Here is a 9,001-nt window from a genome sequence, read left to right on the forward strand (position 1 = left end):
CATTGCACACTAATGAAGAGAAGAAGCAGACTTTGAGATGTGTTTAGGTCCAGATGGAGATTCCAGGCGTGCCGAAATAAAGAAAAAGCAAGACGCTTCATGAATCCAGTCCAACAAAAATAAAAAGGAGGAACACTCAACCACCAACATCGTAACTTTTCTCTAATTTAAAATGCGTTTGATTTTCGAAGCTGCTCGTAACTTCATCCAACGCCAAATGTATAATCAATACAGAGCAAGGAGAAAAAATAAAAGTACTTTTAAAAAACGAGATGCACCATTCTGTGACGTAAATCAGGATCGGACGACTTTAATGGGACACAGTAAGACAGAAAGACATGAGGAAGTGATTTGTCTGGAGCTGAATGAACCCGAGAGGACGCATCCTGTTACACGACCAACGCTGTTGTTTGGTAATCTCACGATGACAAAATAAGAGCCTCTAATAAGTCAACCTTCAAGGAGAGGGGTTAGTCTGATTATAGAAGGTCTGAGAGGCCGGCGGTTATTAAGCAGAATGAGTGTTTCACCCCCGCACACAGACACACACACAGACCCAAACCACACACAGACAAAACCACACAGACACAAACAACAGACCTTTTTTGGGTACTATTTTTTCTTTTCTTTTCTCCCAGCGGTCGGAATCTACCCCCCCCCCCTTCTATTATTCGGTTTGGGGTAGGGTGTGGGGGTACATATGTTTTTTTTTTTTTTTTTCCCCCTTTTTCTTATCTGTGTTAATTTTAATCCATGTGAGGGATCCCAACCAATTTCCCGGGGGACAATAAAATGAACTAACGAACAAACAAAACACAAACCCACCCCAACAGAACACACACACACACAAACAGACACACACCCAACAACAGACACCCCCACACACCCCACACAAACACAGACAGACCACACCCACACACGCTCTTTATCCCACTCTGAAAATCTCACGGGGCAGGGGCCACAGGGGGCAGAAGCAAACAAAAGGCCGTGAAAGACCCACAGGGGGAGCCTTTAGACAAACCAATAAGAGTAAACCCGGGGGAAATTTAACCTTTCACCCCCAGGGAGCATCGCTAAACTACCCGATCTTTTTAAAAAGAGAAAAAAAAGTGTTAACATTACAGGCCCCGAAGAGCCCCACAAGTGCTGCGTGTCCCTCTTATTTTTCTGTAAAAAGCACTGAGGCCTTGGGACACCCCCCCCCCCCCCCCCCATTCAAAGCGAAATCGGAATTTTTCACACCAGAGCACCCTAGAGATGGCAACCGTGTTTACTGCCAAAATATTCCAAATTTTGGTTTTTCCCTTTACCCGAAAAGCCAAAAGTCGCGTTTTTTTATATATTTTAAGAAAGCAACCAATTACAAAAAATACCGGGACGGAGAACGCGCCCCCGGGCCCAAAATAAAATTTCCAAATTAAAAATAATGGGCCTGGTCTAATTGGGAGACGGGCGCCTGTATGGGTTCACCCCTTTTAAATGAGCGGTCGGGTTTTCGACCCCGGGCCCCTTTTTAATGCATGTCACCCCTCTTTCCCCCTTTACTCCTTTTTTCCCTTCGAAAAAAGGCCTAAATCCCCCCCCAAAAAAATAAAATAATTGAAAATAGAGAGAAAGGGGAGGGGGGAGAAAAACACACGCAATAAGACACCAAAAACCACCCACACACCACACAGAGACGGACCCAAAAAAGGGACCTGCACGCCGATTAATATCATCCTCAAAATTTGGCGACCCCCCGGGTCATGTACGCCGGCTGCAGGCAGGGAGAATTGCCAAATGGGGGAATGGGTTTTTTATTTAAAACCCGGAAGATGACGGGAGCCCCCGGCACCCTGACGGCGGATGGGCCGGGGGGGCGCAAAAAACCCATCAGGACCCCCTGCCCCCGGACGGCCTATGGCCGTGGTCCCAGACCCCCATCAGGGGCCCCGGGCCCCCTGATGGGCTTTGATGGCCTTTGGGTGCGCAGACGGAGCTTTTATTTTTGTGGGGATTTATGGGTTAATCGTGAAAGGGTTTAACCCTGCTCCCCACAGGGTGCCCTTTTAAGAAAAGCACCCAATTCGGCAAATTGTCAATTTCCTAATTGTTTTTGAGGTTGGCCAGATGGGTTTTTCCGGTTTTTCATTTTCAAAAAAAAACCCCTTTTTGGGTTTTGTTGCACATTGTACATGATTGCACTGTAAAATATCAGCAGAAATTAAAAATATAATTTATTAATTTTATCTGAATTTATACTATTTCAAAAACTGAAAACACGGTTTCCCTTGGGGCAAAAAAAATTTTCTGGTTTCTGATTGCTCCCAACCTTTTTTTACCCTTTTGGTGTTTAGGTTTTTCTCCAGATGGACCCACTATTTTTTATTCCAAGTGAAATCTCTCTGTTTTTCCCCAAAGGTGAGACATCTCACTAGTTTTTTTCCCAATGGACATCTCTCAGTTTTAGCTCCGAGGAAATTCTCTTTTTAGCCCCCATAGACTCTCTCTAGTTTATCCAGAGTGAACATCTCGTTCTATCCTTCTTTTTGGGGGCTGCCATGCCATTTTTTCGGGAAAATCCTCCTGATAACCTTTTTTCCAGCTTTGGGCCCAGCAGGTCAGGGGAAAATTCTTCTGCCAGGACCCAAACGGGACAGGGGTGAACAGGGACAGGAAGTAGTTTTTTTGGAGATTCTGGGCCACTAGGGGTTTGGAGCAGTGTTTTCCTTGAAACGGCGCAGCAAGCTAGCGGCTACGGTTACCACCCTCTCATGGGGTAGAAAAATCGGCGAACCAGTCACCAGAATGGAACAGGGCACTCAAAACCGATCTCACCCAAAAAAGCATGGAGGGTTTTTTTCCAATTGTCTGCGGTGCGCCCAAGACCCCAAATAACCCCCAAATCCCCCGAACAATGATATTTTCCTAATATGGGGGCCCCTTAAAAACCAGCTGACTGTGGTGATCTTTATCCGACAAACCACAGCTCAGTCATCGGCTTCACCTAAAATTCTTTACTAATTTGCAACATAACAGTCAATGCCCCTTATAGCTTTAAAAAAGCAAAGACTTCATTAAAAAACTTTTTTTTTTTTGGGTAGTTTGGGATGGAAACAATTGTATTTGTTATGTGTGTGGGACTAGGTTAAAAATGGATTGTATTTTCTTCAACACTAGGGCATTAGAGATTAGCAGCTGCACCATCGATTTTAAGAACCAAATGTGCTTTGTGTTCTGGGTTTAGTTTTTATTGACCCTTCGGGAGGATGAACACCGATTCCTTGAATGCACCTCCCGGGGTCTCCGTGTCGCGATGTTATAAACACCAAAAAAAAAAAAAAAACCTGCTTGCAAAAATAAAAGCAAAGAAGTGTTCGGCTGATGATTCCCATCCAAAGCGAGGGGAAAATTTTTTTCACAGCCCTCCGAAAAGAATGAAAACCCGGCTGCCCGAAAGGAGGAAATCAATCCCAATAAATAGGCTTTTCCAACTTTAAGTTCCCTCGAAGGTAAGACAAAAAAAAGGAAAAAAAAAAAAAAAGCTATCCCATTTCATGGCGGTAAAATCACCCAGATTTAAATTTGTTTATGCAAAGTGATTTAGTGTCCTCTGCTCGGGGGGATGTTAACGCCCCCTCCATCCGGTTCCCCCCCTTTTCCTACTGGGGGCAACACACGATTGGCCGTGGGTGTGTCCTTGTGTGCCTTACCTGCATTTGGGGTGTCCCGTGTGTTTTTTTTTTCCCTCAGGCAAAACAAACCCTCCTGCTTTAATTTTCTCCATTCCCAGGTGGGGAGGGAGGGTGGGGGGAGTACCATATTTCCCCCTTTACCTAATACAAAAAATGTCCCCCACCCCAACACACCCAAAAACACACACACCCCCCACACACACCCACACACACACACACCAAACCACCACCCACACACACACCACACCACACACACACACAACACACACACCCCAACACACCACACACACACCCAACCCCACACCCCACCAGTGCTACTTCCCAAAAACGGGGTTTACCCCCTATGTTTTCAAGGCTGAAAATTATTAGTACTAATATTGTTTTTTCGTTAGAAAACGATAACCGACATTTGGGAAAAATTGCTTTCGTGAAAATGTCAAAATTTAAAATTTGACATTGTTTCAACTCCAAAAACAAGACTTTTTTTAAAAATTTAACATTATTTAATATTGGAAACTTCCAACATTTCCCCGAAAGAGGAGAGCAAAAGTGGTGTGGGGTGTGTGGTGTGGGGTGTGGGTGTTGTGTGTGTGTGGTGGTGTGGTGTCATCTTTGCAAGACCTTACCCGTAGTTTTAGCGGGTGCTGACATATCTGTATTTTAATTGAAATCTTTGGATAAAATGTCTTAAAGTAATGTAAGTAAGGCTGCTCATTTTAGCCCTTTTAGCCAGCTGCACCATCCGTTTGGGGTTCTGGGTAGGCGGGACCAAGCCGAGCTGACCAATCATTGGTTTTTTCTGATTGGGGGGGCAGAGGCGGGCCCAAAAATGTGAATCAACCACCGTTACTCGCTGGTGCAAGCTACGGGGGCCCCCAATCCCCCGTGGGGTTTTTGGGATTGGTCTATGTTTTCCAATTGCGGCAGGAGTTTTTTAAATCACGCTTGGGCCCGCCCCCAAGAGGGCCCACTTTATCCCATCCAGACCCCAAACTTTTGATTGGGGGTGGGTTTCCAGGCTAACAGCTACGGCCGAATCCCCTATCTAATCTTATTTTTTCACCCTGGTTTTATTCCAAACCCCGATCTTTTTCCAAACCTACAGTTGTTTTGGTGCCTTTTTGCCAGGGCGGGCAAAACCCCTTACTCAATCCAAAAACCGGGCAGTGAGTCCAGTCAACCCCAGTCCAACAAGGTTTTGGTCCAAAACAATCAAACCGGACTACTCGATCCAATCAAGCCGAGTCCAAAAAGGTTTGAGTTGAGTCAAGACCGAGTCCAACAAGGTTTGAGGGTTTAGTCAAGGGCCGAGTCCAAAAAGGGTTTTATCCGAGTCAAACCGAGCCGGCAAAAAAGGTCTAGCAGACAGTAAAGACATCATTTTTGGGTTTCACTTTCCCCCCAAAATTTATCACATAAAAAGACACCTGGACCGGTCCGACCACCCAAAACAGCGAGTCCAGACAATCCAGACCATAAAAAAAAAGGGCTTGATCCAAACCGGGCACATACACAGCCCTGCTTCTAGCCCAAACCCTTTCGTACCTGTTATCCTGGAAACAGGAAATGCTTGAATTTAAACAATAAGAGCGCATGTTGAAAGCTAAGCTAAGATGAAACGGAAATACCGTCATTATAGCGCATAAAGTATAGTATCAAGAGTAAAAATAAACTGTCAATTCAAACTTTCTTGCAGTACTTTTTTAAAGATGTACTCTACACACACCAGCACGAAGGGAGAATTAGTCCCTAAAGGTGCCATCAATAATAAATAATTCACTCCGGGTCACTCCCTTCCCTCTACACCTTCACTAACTCTGCATATCAAGCATCTCGAGCGCATGTTTAGGATTTAAAATAGGACTTTTTATCCGTCTGATACGGGTATTTGGGTATCGAAGCCGCCAATGGCTGCCGCTGTGCTCATTACACAGCGTTGCCCCGTTACGAGCTCGCTCAGACAACATGCTGATAATTGCCCTCCGATGGAAATATCCCCTCAATAGCCCGACTTCCTGCACGGAAATTACACTTGATATCATCTTTTGAAGACAACCGGGAGGTATTTCAGAGAATTGGATTATAAAGCACCTTGTTATCAGTCTGAAGGGCAGCTTATGTGTGGAGAAATTAAAAAAAAAAAAATGCAGATATAAAGTGAAGGGGAACTTTCTTCTTATAAATGCATGAAATGTTATACAGTGCCGAGGAAAAGAAAGTGAATCACCTACAGTTCATTTACGCAGAATTCAGCCATAAAATCTGGTCTGATCTTCATTAAAAGTCACCGTGATAGACAAATAAAATAACAACCCTCAAATAAAATGACCTCTGGAAACAGATCCAAGTCCAGTTCTCCCATCAGGGAGTTGAGATGGTAGTTTGGGATCAGCTGTTCTGTACAAAAAGCATGAAAAACATTAATAACTGACACTCAAAGTCTAAGGATTTTACAGGGCTGAGGTTTTTTGGGATCTTAAATCAGAAAATACTGCCAACATCTGTAAAACTAAAACTATTTCCTTCATGTTTTTATGAATACAACGTTGTATGAATCAGACTGGGAGTGATATATGAACAAAGCGTCAGAATATAGATAGGAATGAAAGTGTAAGGTTTGGTGTGTGTGTGTGTGTGTGTGTGTGTGTGTGTGTGTGTGTGCTGCTGCTCAAGTGGAGATTTCTGGCCCCGATATCCCGTCGGATAAACAAAACCCTTTAAAGATATGGATTTATGGATAGAAAATGTCATACATTTTTATTGGAATTCAATCCTTAGCATCCTATCCTAGGTTTATTTTTTGGGCTGCACAAGTAATCACACTTTTATGTGTGTGTCTAAACCGCAGGGGGCGCGCAATATTCGTTAAAAGCAAAATGTGTGTGTGTTGGTACAGACTAGAGAAAAAAATCTTTGCTTGGTACTGATCCTCGCAAAGATCACAATATAATCCTTTTTATCTTTTCTAAAGATAAATGAGAATAAGGATACAAGATCGCACATTCCCCTCCAACATTGTGCATCATATCCCAATTGTAATATCAGTCAAATAGAGTCAAAATTAGACGTTTGTCCTCGTACGGTGCGGCTGGCTGAGACCTGTTTAGAGGGATCCAGGTTCTGGTCTGCATCATGAGGTCCGGACACAATGCACTCGGATTATTAGACCTCCGGCTCGTCTGTAAGTGGAGAGATTGGGCGAGAACTGACTGTAAAAGCACTTTATTTAAAAACTCTAAAGTTGTATCCAGAAATAATTAGCGCTGGAGCTGGGCCAAAAAACAACAAGCGGTCCAATGTGTGTGTGTGTGTTTCTGCTCATGCATGCAAGTCCAAATGAACCGGCCTTTGAACTTGGGGCTCTACGGCCTCCTGCCAACCTTTACACACACACGCTATACACACACACACACACACACAGGCTACACACACACACACACACACACACACAGGCTACACACACACAGGCTACATATACAGTACATAAACAGAAAGACAGAGGCAGCTCTAGCAGCGCTCAATTAACAAGGCAGGCTGTGTTTCAGCAGAGGTTTGATGTGTGGTGTGTGGTGGTGTGTGTGTGTGTGTGTGTGTGTGTGTGTGTGTGTGTGTGTGCGCGCGTGTACAAGGGAAAATGTGTGGGGACAGAAAGAAAAGAAGGAGAGATTGTTTTTTGCAGCCAAAAGACAGGAAAAACCCCCTTTTCCCTCCCCAGATTAAAGGTTTTTAGACAAGAACCCTTTATTACAGACCCAGGAAAAGAGAGGAGGGAGAGCTGTCCCCCCCTCCCCCTTGTTTGGGGTGATTAAAGACAATAACTCTCCCCCCAGGCGCAGAGCTGCGGAAGCCAAAATAACACACCCACCACACCAAACCCACCCACAAAAACCACACCCACACCACCCACACCTAACCACCACCCGCACCCACAGTCATTTAAAAACCAGCTAACACGGTTTCCTTGAATTTTGAAGGATTTTACCTTTGGACAAACACCCTTTTTGTGTGGTGTGTTGGGTGTGTGTGTGTGGTGGGGGGTGTTGTGTGTGTGTGTGTGCCCCCCGTTAAGTCGGCCATCGTTAGATGCGGGGAACTTAGACTCCTCAAATTTCCCTCAAGAATGCTACTTGGAATTCGACATGCAGACCCATTTAGAAAATGAGTTGAAAACGTCTTTCATGCGATTTAATGTGTTGAATAAAAAGTGTGAATTGGTACAATAAGTGGGCAGACTTAGAGAAAGGAATAGAGACATAATATTTAATTTATATATATATATATATATATATATATATATATAGGGGTACTTTCACATTTTTCTCTTTGTGTTAGTACGACTCTAAGATGAGGAAGATTTGACCAGGATTTGAAAGACAAGGCAAATTTATTTATAAAGCACCTACTCACACACAGAGGTCATTCAAAGTATTTACAGGCACACAAAAACAAAGATTAAAACAATAATAAAGTAATTAAAAGTACCATCAAATGTAAGAAGAACATCTGTATGGAAATATAGGTTTGAGAGTCCAATTCATCCCACGATTATTACTAGTTCTAGCCCAGTGTCTCAAAGTCCAAGGTGATGTTTTTTAAATGTCTTTGTGTTTCCAAAAGCCAAAAGATATTCAGTTTAATAGAATATTTCTTTGTGTTGGCGTCCCTTCGCCACCCCAATTTCCGTTTTTTGCGAGAGGGCTAAAAAGGCACATAGGAAACAAAAACTTGGGAAACCTTTTAAAAGGACCCCGGCAAATCCCAGACATGTCTATGTCCGAGGCGAGGGACTTTTTAATTGACAAATTAGAGACGTGGCCGATTCGCAATTATTACAAAGGACCAGAGGTCAGCGGGTAACACTGGTCTCCTGCTAATAGGCATAAATAGAACATATAAACTAAATAAAACAAAAACAGGAAATCTCCATATTTGAGTGGCTGAAAACAGCATTTTCTGCCAACTTTAAAGGTCCCATGGCCTGAACATGTCACTTTATGAGTTTTTTTTAACATTAATATGTGTCCCCCCCGGCCTGCCTATGGACCCCCGTTGGCTAGAAATGGTGATAGGTGTAAACCGAGCCCTGGGTACCCTGCTCTGCCTTTGAGGAAATGAAAGCTCAGATGGGAACCTTGGCCCTTATGAGGTCATAAGGGGAAAAGGTTACCTCCCCTTTCTCTGCTTTGCTCGCCCAGAGAATTTGGCCCCCCCACATGAGAGAGAAATGGCCCATCCTAAGGAAATCTCATTGAGGGACTGGCTCTAGTGGCTGTAATTCTGCACAGTTCAGATACAGTTTTAGGGACCACTAAGGTCTATATAAAGAG

This window comes from Etheostoma spectabile, chromosome 23 (genome assembly GCF_008692095.1).
Source record: "Etheostoma spectabile isolate EspeVRDwgs_2016 chromosome 23, UIUC_Espe_1.0, whole genome shotgun sequence".
Taxonomy (NCBI): Eukaryota; Metazoa; Chordata; class Actinopteri; order Perciformes; family Percidae; genus Etheostoma; species Etheostoma spectabile.